The sequence below is a fragment of the Parasteatoda tepidariorum genome, chromosome 11 (assembly GCF_982258835.1).
Source record: "Parasteatoda tepidariorum strain Cologne lab strain chromosome 11, Ptep-v5.0, whole genome shotgun sequence".
NCBI lineage: Eukaryota > Metazoa > Arthropoda > Arachnida > Araneae > Theridiidae > Parasteatoda > Parasteatoda tepidariorum.
Window position 1 is genome coordinate 91,616,186 of NC_141765.1, and position 16,075 is coordinate 91,632,260.

Consider the following 16,075-nt stretch of genomic DNA (forward strand, 5'->3'; position numbering starts at 1 on the left):
CATAATTTTTGGTCTTTTAACAATATTTCAGCTTTATTTGTATACAATACAAAATTAACATAACCTTTATTTGTATTATCAGATTTAGTTTTAAAAATTTTTACAGAGGCAATGTAATTTTTGATGCCCGGTGACTGAGTGGTAGCGCTTTGTACTCCCATGCCGCAAGTCCTGGGTTCGATCCTCGGTCCGGGCAAGGTTGACCCAGCCTTTCATCCCTTCAGTGGGTCGATAAAAGAGTACCAAGCATGCTTGGGAACTAAACATTGGGGGTTCCGCGTTCGGCTGCTCACCTGACCGGAACATCTGCTCCTGCACCCCAGAGCCCAAGGTCAAGAAAACTAAGATGGGCACAGTAGGCGTTGGCCCTCTATGGGCTGTTGCGCCGCTGAGTTTTCTTACATTTGTCAAATGAATAAATGAAACTGAACTTGCAACAATTTCCTATGATGCTTAAAAGCAGAGATGTAGTATAAATATTTGGGTAAACAGCGGCCTATGAAAAGTTTTTTTGAGGCATACCAAAACAATTAAAAGAATTCTTCTTGATTAGGAAACATAGCACCTGAGAAACTTTAGTTTGAACTTCTTAATACGAAGCCAGAACACACTGTGAAAGATTTGTTTAATGGTGTGACACTAGTTGACAATTGAAAAATTTTACAAGATAAAAAATTTCTACGTATGAAAAAATTTGCTAGTAAAACATTTTCTATACTTGGATCTACATACATTTGCAAGCAAAGATTTATTGGCTTGAAGACAGTTTAACAAGAGTAAAATTAGACAGATATCAACAAGCAATCTCACTACTGATTTCAATAACACTATAAGAAAGTGTAATAGACTTGTCTTATTAAAATTATTGTCCTGAATTATTACACTTGTCATATTTAAATTATTCTAAAATTAAATGTGCTTGAAGCTATAAGTAACATAGAATTAGCACAAAATATTGCATAAACGTTTCATTGTATTTATTTCATTCTTATGATACAACTTATACCATTTCTGAAATGCAAGTTTAACTACTAATCTTTTTAAAAGGTGTGCTTTCCTCACCAAACCAAAAACTCACCACTGGGTTAAAGTCATAATAAATTAACACTTTTTTACTCTGAATATTTAAAACATGCTATTTAAACAAATGAAAGCTATAAAAAATTCATAAAAGAATTACAATCTTCACATAAAATAGTAAAGAATCATAAAATAATATGAATAACTTATAGAATACTAGTATAACTTATAGAATAATAGGATAGCTTGTAGAAAAATAGATAATCCATAGTATAATTTATTTAAATCATCATCATCATAGTTGGCCAGACAGTTTAATGTGGGCCAATGCCTTCCTCTGAAGATTTCTTCATAACGACTTTTGATTTATCTTTGATCTCCAATTCTTTTCATTAATTGCAAGAAAATCAGACTTCACCATTTTCATTTACACCACCAAGTATACTCTGCAAAATCTTTCTCTCAAATATTAGGATAATATTTTTCTCCAGTGTTGTCATTGTTCAAGCCTCTGAAGTGTATGTCAAGACTAGTCTGACATATATTAAGAAATAAATCTACATATTAAAAAAACTAACATATTAAGCAATAAAACTAACAATGAAAGTGGTGATTTCTTATATCGTCTCAACAGAGGTTTAAGAATAATAAAAATAAAACTTTGAACCCTTACTCAGCTAATCCATCCCAAATGGCCAGAGCGACTCTCAATAGTACTTCATTGCCTTTGAGGAAAATCAAATCCCAGACTTGCAGTACAGTATCTTTTGGAAGGCAGGTTGTAAAAAAGGTCAGAAACCATTGCATTGTAAAGACATTGGTAAGTGGAGGCTCATATAAATATGTCTTAAAATATCATCATCACCTAAAATATATTTTACATTTATTGAAATAAATTTTGCAAACATTTTAGAATTTAAACAAGAAACTTTTTAAAAATAAATACAAATAACCTATTTTTAGAAGTAAAGTGTCAGGTAAAACAGAGTTTTAACTAGTAATAAAAAAGGCAGGATGCTTCTTCGCAGATTAAGGAGAACATTGGGTAAAAGAGATTTTTTTTTTTAGATTATTGGATAACTATCAAGTTTTAAAGGTTTTTAATATTATTAAATCTTTAATTACATTACTTTTGGAAACCAAATGCATAGATATTTAAATGTATATGATTATGCAATTAAAAATTAGCTTACTAGTAGCAGCATAGAATTATTTTGCTGTTTTTATGTCCTTTCTAAACTAATTCAGTTAAAAATTGCAAAAAAGAATGATAAGATATTAGTTAGTAATGTAAGACAAAAAATAATTAATTGCTTTTTATTATTTGAAGGGAATTCAAGATGTTAAATGCAGCCCAATAGCAGAACTTACAAAATCAAGTCAATCTGTAACACTTCTTGTTCAAGATGATACAGGCTAAGGCTGTAGTTTTTGCCATTTACAGCAAATTTTCATCTGATTATTTACTAAATGAAAGTCCGCTGAGTCAAGCAGCTTTTTTTTAATCTCTCTTTCCTAAAGGATTAGTAAATGTATTTTTAAATAAGAATAGAAGTCCCAGTCATTGTAGTCTATTGAATTTCATGACTTGAAATCTGTAGCATTATCTTCGAAAATACAAATATGTCTGTGACTTCGATGAAATCCAGCAAAGATTATTCTTGTAAAAGTTTAGCATACTGAATCATATATTTGGCACAATTTGAAAATATTAAATAAAAGTTTATTTGAATTTTATGCAAACATAATTTAGCATTACCCAAAAGGAGAAAAATAGATGCATATACTAAAGCCAAAAAAGATATAAAAAAAGAAAGGGCGTGGTTTAATTTGCATATGATATTATTAAAAAAAACTTTTTTTATTTTAAAAGAAAGAAATTAACGGAATTGTAATTTATGCTGTTCTGATTCATGTTCATCTAAAGTTTCTTCATATAAAATTCCTCACATCATTTGTCTTAAAAGTAATCATCACGTATTTGGCAGACAAATAAACAATAATCAGAAAAATAAACATAAGTAAGAGTTTTTTCAATATCAAATTTAAAAAAGAAATAGAAAAAAGAATATTTTTTTTAACAAGTGAATATAGAAAAACCTTTGTTTTAATTTTTTCTTTAATATTTAATTGTTCTTGTTACAATATCACACATCCATAGTCAACTTTTTAAACACCAAAATGTTGCAAAACTTAGGGGTCAACATAAAAATATATGTTTCTCTTATGAAAGAGTTTTTAAAAAGGATTGCTTCAAACTTCTCCTTAGGAATAAAAAAGCACTTCCTCTCAGGAAAGGATACTCCCTTAACACCAATAGAAATGAATCAAAATGTGAAACATTATGCAATAACTGAATTTTAACAATTCTTCAAAAAAAATTTTTAATAACCTCTTTATGCTATTTAATGTGTATGTTTAAAAGTAATTCTCACTTATTATCAATATAGAAAAAAAATTGTAGTTTATAAAATTAATTCATAAACAACTTGAAAGCTTTTTTCTATAATTTAAACTGGAAATTATGAGAAATTAACATTTAAAGGTGCTTTTAAAAATAAAATAAAATAAGTGTTTTATTTAAAAAATAATCTTGAAATTTAAAATCACTTCAAAAATTTTATTAACTCGAAAAAAAGAGATACTTGTAAACATTTAAACAGTTGAGAATATTTCTAACAAAGTAAATATTAGTAATAACTGGCAATCAGAATTAAACCTTTAAACACAGGTAATTTTACCTGGGTGCAATTATAATTTAAACAGTAAATTAATCTTTTTTAAAATGGAATATAAATTAAAAAGCAGTGTTTTTAAAGAATGGCAACTTATTTTTACATAAAGGGAAAAGAGGGCACTATTGGGATCAGAGGGTAAGCAGGGCTAGCCACCCTTCTAAAGATGCTTGGAGAGAATACTGATTGCTTCTAAATAAAGATCATAAGTTCTGGTTCAACAAAAAATCATAAAAAGTTTTAAATAGGTCTTAAAAAAAAGTTTGGGATATTGAATATCTAGATAAACTGATTTTTTAACATCTAAAACTTTTTAATTTTACTTGAATCACTGCTTAAGTTTCATAAAAATACAGTTTAAGTCTTTAAAATTAGGATCCTTTGAAGTTTTTGAGAGAAAAATAAAGCCTTTTTAGGAGCCCCTAAAACCATACTTAAATTTAAGACCTTTATAGAGACTTTTTCACAATGGGAGGACTCTGTAATTACAAAAAATAATATTCCTGAAAAAGTATTCTTTTCTTTGGACTTAACTTAAAGATTTAGAAGAGCATTTAAGAGCACTTTTAAATAAATGTTATATTTTCAGAAGTCAACATATAGACAAATGGTCTGGAAATAAAGATCTTACTTCTTTTAATTATAAACAATAAATTCAGTTCTGAATAATGGAGATCTATTTAGATTAGGTAGTCAACTTACCAGGATGGTCATGTGACTGGTTTTACGAAAACAAGGTTTGATAATAATTACAATACAATACATAAAATTTACTTTGCACTTAAAATTAAAAAAAAAATTTAACATTAAATTCTATTTTTAAAAACATGGATATCAGATGTTATTTAAATTAAACGAGAAATTTACAGAATTTATTTTAATGCACAATAAAAGGAGAACTAACTAAAAAAGCATCCGCTTCTTTCCATTCAACAACTTCTAGAATAATAGCTGCCAGCATATTAAATAAAACTTTGACAATATCCTACGCTAGGATATATTACACTGGAAAAATAAAGAAAAATCATGAAATATTCATGTGTTAATTACTTAAACATTTACCATTCCAATTTCAAAGTTCAATTGAAAGCTTACAACTCAAATTATCTTGACTTAATAGTCCTTTTTATATGTCATAACATCTGATACAGCAAAGCAGTCTAATGATCTTTTGAGTATTTCATGGTCAGATATTGACAAAGATGTTACAGAATCTTTTGCATCACGCCAGACCAAAAATTTGAAATTAGATCTCATAAATAAAATTTTATTTAAGATATTTAATAGTATTACTGATTACATTTTAATATCAAGAGAACAAAACAAATTAAAAATAATATATTTTGAGCTCTGATACAGGCAATGATGTCCAAGAATCTTTTGCATCATGTAAAATTTTAAATTTAGAATATTAGAAAAAAATTTAAGCAATTTAAAAATTTTACTCACTTAACTATACCATAAAAAGTAAATATACATTAAAATGTAATGAGTAAATATTTTCACAGAAGAAGGATTTTAAAAAAAAGTATTTCATTCTCTTATACAGACTGAGGAATCATAGAATATTTTGTATCATGTCAAATCTGAAATTAAAACTTATACTCAATTAAACAAAACTTATTTCAAAATTTAGAATTTTTTAAACAAATTACGCTTTAATATAGTGAATAAAATTATGTTAAAATGAAAGAAGCAATTATTTCTACAAAAGAAAAAAAGATGTAAATTAAAATATTTGATGCTCTGATACAGACAATGATGTCACAGAATGTTTTGCATCATGGGATATCTGAAATTTAAAATAGTCAAAAAACAAAATTAATTTAAAAATTTTACTAATTTTATTAATAAAAAGTTAATAAACATCATAACGTAATGAATAATTATTTTTACAAAAGATTTTTAAAAAAAAGCATTTCATGCTCTGATACAGTTTTAAATTAACATATTTTTGCTGTGATGTTGACAAAGATGTCATAAAATCTTTTGCATCACATGAAATTTAAAATTATACTCAATAACAAAATTTATTTAAACAATGGGAAATTTTTGCTCATTTCATTAAAAAATTCAAAGATAGATACCATAAAATGCCATTATTTTTACAACAGTAAGACAAATAAGGTATTTCATACTCTAATACAGAGATGTCCTTTGTATCAAGCATACAAGACTTTATAACTGAAATTTAATTTTAAAAAGAAGAAACTCATAATTTTAATGTGTTTCAAAAGAAACATTTAAAGATAAAATGCTTTAAGATAAAATGCAGATTTTTTTTCCAAGGTCAAATACATATCAATGATTCTTTTATAATTCATTTTATATTGATTATATAAAACACATTTTACTTAGGCTTGGCGAATACCTAGTACAGAGTGTGTAGCACTGTGTAGTACCCAGTAAGCACACACCTCACGGCAAACGTAAGGCCGTAAGCTGGCATTCTAGGTAGGATAACGGCAAAAGGCAAGTACAATAGGGTCCTTTATCGGTTGTTTTGAGGCATTTCAGGAAGAGGCGGAATATCTCTTCACTTATACAGGCCCGAAAAATAAAACCGTTGTTTGGCCTCTTAAACTTAATTAGTTACAGGACCTTTATTGTATACCGTTAATTAATTGTAATGTTACAATAGATTAATAATGAATAGATGCAGAGTTGGTAAAAAATGTGCTTTTAACTCAAAAATTTGAAAAAAATCAGGAGAGAAAGAAAAAAATCCATAAAACATTAACCATATTTTTTGAGAGGAAAAAAATAACTTTTATTATTCTTTGAAAACTGCTAATTGTTTACATAGAATATTAAAAACTTGAATTTTATTATTTTACTATAATCTAAATATACTTTCTGTGGCATTATCTATTATATTTTTTAAAAAAAATAATTTTATTAAAAAATAATCATTTTAAATTTTATTACAATTTTTAAATAAATATATATAATTATTTATTTTTTCTTTTTGAAATCATTTTCTGAAGTATAATTTTGAACTTGAAATATAACATATTCCCTTAAAAATAAGAATAAATATTAATACTTATAACTAGAACAATTCCTTTGTTCATTGAGAAAAAGTTTTTATTTTTTCGATTGTTTATTATAAAATTCTGTTAAATTTACTGTATTAAACATGTACTTAAGAAAGACTTATTGAATTGAATACTAATTGAAGACTTATTATTATTTTTTTATTGAATAAGGGATACATTTATTTTTAACGTTAAAGGATTTAATAAAAAATTTATAATTTTTATAATTCATGGTAAAAAAAAAATCTAGTAGTAATTTTATATGATAGCAGTAAAAGGCTAAAGGTCCGTTATTGTTTGTTTTTTGGCATTTTAGGAGGAAGCGATATGAAAACTTTTCCCATTGTTTATGTTTTGGTCGCTTGAAAATTATTACTGTAAGCCCCAAATGAAATTAACATAAATTTTTTCCAGACTATGATTCCTTTTTTTAAACCTTCTTCAAAACAAAAATGAATAGGTAAGTTTAAAATTCATGTAAATAAAAAAATCTATTTATAGAAAATAAATAAATAAAAAAACATTGTAAATTGCTTAAATCCTCCTTGAAATTATAAATATCTTGATTTTAGAGCAAGGATTTTTAATGAAATGGGCTTTTTTATTACATTAATTTACTAACTTTTATTACAATTTAAGTATTTTGTAATAATGAATGTATACCATTTATAATAGTAAACGTTTTATTTATATAAACTGCTTTTTATTTTTATTTTATTTTAATGTTCATTTTAAATTTAATATCTTAGTTTAATCACTTACTTCTTAAAAACTGGATTCAAAATAGTTTAAATGGTCTTAAGAGTTTTGAATTTTAAAAAATTGCTTAAATCCTCCTTGAAATTATAAATATCTTGAATTTAGAGCAAGGATTTTTATTGAAATGGGCTTTTTTATTACATTAATTTACTAACTTTTATTACAATTTAAGTATTTTGTAATAATGAATGTATACCATTTATAATAGTAAACGTTTTATTTATATAAACTGCTTTTTATTTTTATTTTATTTTAATGTTCATTTTAAATTTAATATCTTAGTTTAATCACTTACTTCTTAAAAACTGGATTCAAAATAGTTTAAATGGTCTTAAGAGTTTTGAATTTTAAAAAATTGCTTAAATCCTCCTTGAAATTATAAATATCTTGAATTTAGAGCAAGGATTTTTATTGAAATGGGCTTTTTTATTACATTAATTTACTAACTTTTATTACAATTTAAGTATTTTGTAATAATGAATGTATACCATTTATAATAGTAAACGTTTTATTTATATAAACTGCTTTTTATTTTAATTTTATTTTAATGTTCATTTTAAATTTAATATCTTAGTTTAATCACTTACTTCTTAAAAACTGGATTCAAAATAGTTTAAATGGTCTTAAGAGTTTAGAATTTTAAAAAAATCGTGTTTAAATTTTCTGACTGGTTATAGCAAATGTCTAGTCTAATAAAGTAAATAACTTTTTTTCCCTTAACTTTTAAGCATACTTGAAAGTAATAATTGTTTAGGAAATTTTATTCTTAAATATACGTTTTTAAATAATAAAAATACATTTGGATATTTTTATTAATTAAACTTCAAAATATTAAGCAAATAATTTTCTTTTAAAACTTATAATACAGAATATAAATAAAAATAAAAATTATACTTTCAAAATGCTTATTATATTTATTTTTTATTTGCATAATAAAAATATTTTTTCATGCAGCATTATATTTATTTTTAAAATAGTTTATATACATTAAGGAAAAAAAACTGTTTTGAATGCAATACATAGATGGCGCTGTTTTTTTATTTTTTACTTTAGACGTGCTTTTGAGTCCTGCGGAGAGATGGCAGAAAATATAAAGTGTAGGGTCTTGTAGGGTTGCCTTTCTTATAACTTTGATAGAATTTCGCCAATTTACACAGAATGACAGTCGGTACGGCTTTTGTCCAGGCCAGGCATAACCACCTGCGGACACTGCGGCGACAATATCCCCCCCTCTCTTAAGCACAATCCTCCAACAAAAGCTTCTGCTTACTATAGTCAAGCAAATCTATCATTCATGTGTGGCAAGGGTCTGCACTCAGGGTTCATGCTCTACTTTAGAAATAAAATTCAAGGACTTTTTAAGACTTATTATAAAATTCTCAAGGACTTAAATTTTAGTAAAAGATAGACTAAAATTTTTCATTTTAAACTAAAATGTTTTGACGATAATAGTTAGTTGACGATAAATGTTAGACGATAATAGCAGTACTGAAAAATAAGACTTCCATTGCTCTCTTGATTTCGGAAAGTGATCTAAGTATAAAAAAAGCAAGGGTGATTGGCATCAAATCAAGAATAAAATTCATGATTCATAAAAACGTCAGATTTGAATTTTGCACAAGGCCTATTTTAAGCTAGGTATACAACCTCTGAATAAGCAAAAATTCGGGCAGGACATATCAATTAGATATTTAAAAACAACTCTGCCGGGAGATTTTATTTAATATTTAAAGTGGCAGAAGCATTTAGACAGTGAAATTTAAATTGTTCTTACTAATAATTTTGACCACTGTTCTATTAAAGAAAATTAATCAATTATTGGATGTTGCGGCTTAATTATCATTTTAAATTTATTACGGGTCAACCATTTTAAATTGAATCAGTTGCTAACTTTCACCTCAATATCTTCTGATAGATTCTTACTAATAATTTTGGTCACTTTGACTGATTTAATTAACCACTCATACTTGAATTAATTTTTTTTCAGTAGCATCAATGTTACGCACTTGACATGGTCACATGAACACGAAAATCGATGTTTGATATTGCAACATCGATGCTTGATATTGCAAAATGCGTGAATGCGAATAGCGACATTGGATTTTAAACTTGCGGAAAAACTAATCGCGATATTGGGGTTTAAAATTGCTTAAGTGCAAATCGCGATATTAGATTTTTAAATTGCTTTAATGGGAATTGCAAGTACAATTTTTGAATCACGCGAAAACGAATCGCAACACATAGCTTTTAAATCAGTTTAATACGAAGATCGATGATTGATATTAAAATTACCTACATAAGAATCGAGATTTTGTCAGAATCTGGCGCGGTTCCCAATATTTAAAATTCCTAAAATCAACCAAACATACATAAAATCCTAAAATCAAACAGTACGTGTCATCATCTGAAAGGCAGGAAAGTCATTCTCTTAAACTTACGTGCGTCAAAAAGTTAAACACAGAAATGCTGGAAATAGGGCTGTTTTCCTGAGTTTTCGATACTTTTCTAGGTCATTTTGAATTTTTCAAGGATTTAATATCATTTTCAAGTACTTCTAGGGGCCCTTGAAAATCAAAATGAAATTCAAGTACTTTTCAAGGTTTTTTCAAGGCCGCGGGAACCCTGTGCACTATTTATTCTAGCATAAAATGTGACATAAATAAAAAAATGTTCTACTGCATATTGCCTTAACCAATTAAATAGTGGAATAGTTATTTAATACCATAATTGCGTTATTGAGTTATATGAAAATAACGGTAACGGTATGAAAATAACGGCTGAAATATGAAAATAACGGTAAAAGAACCGAAATTTATCTGTTTGTCCAATTAAACTGTTGGTATAGTTTTAAATTTACGGTCAATTTGCAAATCAATATTTTAGAAAAGGCATAACTATTTAGACGAAATTGAATGATTATGTAATTAGAACTAAGGCGAGCTCTTTTAACCATAAACTGGAGAAAAATGAAATAGTATTTCATGCTGACGAATTGACTTGGCAATTTTCATAGTACAAAACTAATCCAATGAATCATTTTCATACCTCCTTTTTAAAGAGTGCAGTTCTTTTTGAATTAATTTATTGAAATCCGGTTAAAGTTTGATGTCAATTTAAAAAAAAATTCAAAAACAGGTCATAGTTCGTAAACATGCTTAGATTTAAATATATTAAATGTTTTTCAGATAGTGACGATAATTTATACCTTGACTGCAGCAGATAAATTTTTATCAATTAATTAGCTTCTACAGTCCCTTTTTAGAGACGATTTTAAATATTAATCATACGCTTACTGATAATAGTTGTTCGACACAATTTATTTTTATGTATCCTTGTTTTCTACATGGAGGCACCGTCACACGTTCACTACGCTTGATAATCCCTGTAGTTGAATCTCATTCATCAAGTTTGAAATAATTGAAGATCAAGTACAAATCGTTTTCTTTCACTTTTTTAAATAAAAATTACGATTGGATTGCCAGCAGTTGCATTTTAAGGATTCCTAAGTTTTGACAAATGAAAAAGAAGGAAAAACGGTCTCGCCGAGAGTTATTACGCATTGAAGATGTTTATGCCCACGCGCAAATTCGTTTTTTTTATTCTCTCAGAACTAGGCACAAACCGTTTGTAACAATGTTCTTAAAAGTTTTTTTTTTCCTGAAAAGTCGATTAAAAATTATTTGCTTAATATAAAATTATTATACTTTTATTTAAGTTCATTATATTAACTTGTTAATTGTAACAAAATAAAAAGGATAGCTGTATTTGAATAATAAATAACTGTGCTTAAAAAAAATTATATTTAGAAAGGCAAAATGTGCGACACAATAAAAAGAATTAATAAAATAGAAGTAATTTTTTCTTGTTAACAGATCATATAGGAAACAATTCTTATTTCTCTTAATTCTATATATATTTTCAAATGTCGGTATGAAATGTCAAAGTTTTATATTTGGCAACACCTAATCTTTTTTTATATAATATTTTTTCTTTATTTTTATTATTTTTAATATTAAGTTAATACAAGAGGGATATTATGAAAATCGCGTAAATGAAAACTTTTTCCACAACAATCAATAAATAATTATTAGTTAAAGAAAAAATGAAGAACCTTTTAAATTGTAATAACTTTGGACAAATAAGAGTTTCTAAAAGGAAATAAAAACTCTATGTTACGGTTATAAACAAATTTGGCTCTTTCAGTATACCAAATTTTACATCTGCAGCTGAATTCTTGCGGCCATAGAGCGGTCCACATGTTACTTTTCTAACAAGTTTAAGAGTAAAAATAATCTTGACTTAATTTTAGAATTATTTTTTAATTCCATTGTAATCTCCGTTCAATTTCCTACATATTATCGTAATTTGAAGTTTCTAAATCAAACAGTGTTTGATAAAATGTAACGTTAAGTTGAAAACCCCAAAACAGTGGCGGTATAAGTGACCTTTTCAGTTTACTGACAGAGAAGGAAATTAATTAATATCTGCTCATTTCACGTTAATTTAACAATGCAGTTTATTTTTCCAACTTCATATAAAAATAATTTTTAGGAATGGTCAGTGTTAATGTTATTATTCCAGGTTCTCATGCGCTCGCACTTTTCGATCAGACCAATTTAATCGATTAGATTAACTTCAACACTATTATCTTAAGTAAAGAATTCTAAGAGTCATGAAAAAAATCATGAAATCATCTCGAAAATCAAAAAACATCTCGAAATGATGTAATAAAAAATAAAGAAGATAATTTTTGAAATTCTTGGAATTCATTGTTTTACAGATTGACTTTTTTCTTTTTATTTTCACCAGATGGTAATTTTAATAGTGTTACATTAAATTACTTTAAAGCAATTTTATATTCTTTTTATAATTAACTTATACACAACTATTGTTCACCTTTTCGGCAGCAATTATTATATAAATATTAATACTGAAGAAAGAAAAGAATTTTGTATTGTTCTATGAAACGTATATTGGCTGGAATTAAAAATCAATTTAGCCCATTGACTGACAAAAGGACACAAATTAATTTAGACACCTTTTGTAATTTATGACGACCTTATAAAAAATCTATCCAAGAAAAAAAAATAATGAATGGGTATCCAGTGATTGGAACAGTACAATTATAATTCTCTCATGTTATTAAACAAATAGTATTCTTTAACCTTCATTAATCATTTTATTAACGAATAAAATTGTAATTGTATAGTATATTTCTTTCTCTTAATAACACATACTTTTTTTAAATTCTTTATTTTAATAATCTTTTAATCTTTTTTCGAATTAATCCGTTTTTAGAAAACAGTTCAAACCAATCTTTCAATAAAATTTTATATAAATAATATCTGATATCTAGTAACTTATTCTTAGTTTATTTACAGTTAAATATAATAAATTTCGCAATTATAGTAGGAATAAAGAAGTTTAACAAAAACGACATAGTTAAGTTAAATTTTTACTCTTCATTTTGCAAAAAAAAAAAAAAAATATTTGATATGCATATTTTTTGTAGAATATTTATTTTGAGGAACTTGTAATTCAACATAACGTTGCGTAATTTACGCAGCGTAATTCTTTTGCATTCTTTATTTGACTTAGCTCAAATAAATATCCCCATAAAATCAATTTAGAGCAGTTCAGTATACATATCTTAATAGAAAATTAAAGGATTAAGTTTCCTACTCAAAATTTTAACACTTTAATCTTTACACTACCATGACAGACATTAAATGAAAATATTATTTCGAATTATTTTCGTAAAGGCAAAGTTTACTCACTGTCCCTTCTTTACACGACCCATCATGATAATTAATTCCTCAAATTCGTGCTGTTTTAAATAGTTTTCGATAAAATTATAATAATTTGTATTATTATTGGTAATTATCGCACTAAAATTAGTAGTTTGTAATCCAAGCACTTTTGTACGAGATAAGAACTAGCGATTTTTTACTGCATATATTAAATGTAAAGTCTATATCAAAAAGAGAATCATAAGAATTTTAATGGTCAATTTTATGAAATAGAATTTCCAGAATAAAAAGGAGTTTGTAAGTGTATCTTTGTGCCCTTGATGATATTAAAATATTTGTTGCAAAAAGAAGTAAAGACCTTTATTTTAGAATTAGTTACAGTTTGCTTTAAAGGGGACGAGTAGGTGATGGAATGTAGCTCTTTCAAAATAAGATCCTTTTCCTCTCTTTGTTAGTGTATGGTAAATTGAGAAGTTAAAGATGTCCGGTTATGCGTTTCTCACATCCCACCCTGTTGGAGGTCAGAGTTCTTGAGGAACTTTAGATTTTTTCCATATTTTTCTTATTTTTATGTTTTGAATCGATCTCTACTAACATCAATTTCAGTTTTTATTTCTTTCCTTATATTGCTGATGATTATTATTATTTAACATTTTCATAAAACCAATTTTGTTCTCAATTGTTTGCAATAAGCTTTTAATTGAACTATTTATTTTTTATAAAAAAATAAATAAGCAAAAATATAACAGTAAAATGCAAAATTCTCATATTTCGTAGATTGCGAAAAGCAATACACAGTAAAAATCTTTTACAGATCAAAATTCTATTTCTTATGTATCTAACAAAAATCTTTCAACCGGATATGGGAAATTGCAAAAGAAAATAAATACATAAATAAACTCTAATTTTTTAAAAATATTTTTTGATTCAATATTAAAGTCTTACTTGATTACTAATATAACTTGTTAAAAATGGAGAGAGTCTCGCTTTTTATGGTTTATAGGTACAACTAAGCATCATAATTTTTTGCACTTTTTCGGATTTTTAAACCCCTTGTATCTGAACAGTCACGAGTTTGTAAATGATACAAATAAATTAAATTCATTCTCATTCATGTGTTTTAAAATTATAAACAGATATATTTGCGTGTCGGAATAAAAACATTATAAAGCGAGAAATCAGTTTCAACCTTCCTTAATTTTAACAATTGATATAATAAATCGGTAGCTTACTCAATTAGCTATATTTCGTGGTTCGTGCACTAATAAAGAAAGCTAAAATATAAAAGAAAACTATAAAAGAAAAATTAACAGTAACGAAATTGTTAAATCTTCTTATTTCGCATCTTCATAAATTAGTAAAATCCAATTCTTCTCTCATCTGGACACAAATGCATTAAAAGTTAGATCTTTTGTAATTCATACATTTCAATTTTTTAGTGTCTTAATTTTTATGAGTTAAGGCAGAAATTTCTAACCGTATTTCATTTCTTAAATTAGCTAAAATGTTCAGACCACACAACATCATTTCTTTATCTTTCATCTCTTTATCTAAACAGTCGAAAGTTTGTAAATTATTTAAATTATGGCGAATGACTATTTGAGTCTTTCACAACTATTGAGATAATATAGTACGTTTATAGTACGCCATGATACAAATTAATCAAGTTTCTTTAAATGCTTCAAATATAAACAGATATATTTTTGTGCAGGTAAAAAAAGAACATTAAAAAACAAGAAATTAGATTCTTTGAACCCTCAAATATTTGAGTAATTTATCTGATAAATTTGCAATAAGCTTCGTGTTCATGCAGCACAGCGATATTTCTTGAACCTTAATCTTGATTTTTTTGCAACATAAGCACATTATATTTCTTAAACAAATGCGCAAACAGAAGTTTAACTATTATAAAATTCTGAAGAAGCATCATAGTAGTAACTTTTAAGTAGGATTATTTTAAAATTTATTGTTAGAATTTGTTTTACTAATTAAAGAAATGTTTAATAATTTTTTTCAGGCTCAAGTTAGACACTGTTAATAAATTATTAAAAAAAGGAAGAAAATTAAAGGTAATAAAATTGTGAACTCTTCTTATTTCGCAACTTCAAAAATTAGTATTATTCAACTAGACATAAATGCGTAAAATGTTGGATCTTTTATAATTCATGCATTTAAATGTCTATTTTTTAGTATATTTACTTTGAGGAGTTAATTCAGATACTTCTAAACTGTATTTAATCTTTTTAATTAGAAAAATATTCTGAAAAAAATTATTAATATATTGTATTTTTGTATAATTTTTATATGAAAAAATTCATAAACCGCGGCAGGAAAACTACTAAATTATTGAGCCGAATCCTGAAAGAAATATTTACTTTAATACGTTTCCCTCTAAATAAAAAAGTCCTAAGGAGCGAAGTCCCCTCCGCTATTTTTGGGTGTTTATTTTAACTTTACATTTTGCTTTGCTGTACAAAAAGTATAAGATTTAGAAGTTTCAAATTACGAAGGATAAGTGGTGGAGGCTCAGGGGAAAGAACGCTAGCCTACTAATGAGTTTTGAGGATTTGAATCCTAAGAACAGCTTGTTGATAAGAATTTCGTACCCGGCAGACATAAAATATTCCAGGTGATAGATGCATCACGGATTATTAGAGTCCCATCTTCGTCTTGCAAACCGCGGGAGGTTTTCCTCACCATGAAAAAGTTCTCCATGAAGGCAATTCGCTCCCTATACTTTTGTACAGGAGTTCTCTTATTTTTTGGTTTAGAT

At 26.5% G+C, this 16,075-nt stretch overlaps 1 protein-coding gene across 10 annotated transcripts in view; it reads right to left on the reverse strand.

Annotated features, from left to right (window-relative positions):
• Positions 1–16,075, reverse strand: part of LOC107451325 (DENN domain-containing protein 4C-like) — a 94,672-nt gene that overhangs the window by 62,070 nt on the left and 16,527 nt on the right. For all 10 annotated transcript variants that reach the window (XM_087155039.1, XM_087155033.1, XM_087155034.1 and 7 more), the window contains one exon: positions 1,694–1,885. The gene's annotated coding sequence lies outside the window, so the exon portion shown is untranslated. The remainder of the gene's footprint in view (positions 1–1,693; positions 1,886–16,075) is intronic.